At 53.8% G+C, this 275-nt stretch overlaps 1 protein-coding gene across 11 annotated transcripts in view; it reads right to left on the minus strand.

Annotated features, from left to right (window-relative positions):
• Positions 1 to 275, minus strand: part of XDH (xanthine dehydrogenase) — an 86,202-nt gene that overhangs the window by 66,828 nt on the left and 19,099 nt on the right. The gene's annotated exons all lie outside the window — the stretch shown is intronic.

Raw genomic sequence — 275 nt, forward strand, 5'->3', positions numbered from 1 at the left:
CAGAGTTACTTGGAAGAACTGGATGCCTTTAAGTCGGCAGGCCCGGATGAGCTCCATCCGAGGGTGCTGAAGGCACTGGCCGACATCATTGCAGAGCCACTGGTGGGACTATTCGAACGCTCATGGCACACGGGCCAAGTCCTGGAGGACTGGAAAAGGGCCAATGTGGTCCCCATTTTCAAGAAGGGGAGGAAGGAGGACCCGGGCAACTATAGGCCAGTCAGTCTCACCTCCATCCTAGGCAAAGTCTTTGAAAAAATTATCAAGGCTCACAT

The sequence above is a fragment of the Alligator sinensis genome, unplaced genomic scaffold (genome assembly GCF_000455745.1).
Source record: "Alligator sinensis unplaced genomic scaffold, ASM45574v1 scaffold138_1, whole genome shotgun sequence".
Taxonomy (NCBI): domain Eukaryota; kingdom Metazoa; phylum Chordata; order Crocodylia; family Alligatoridae; genus Alligator; species Alligator sinensis.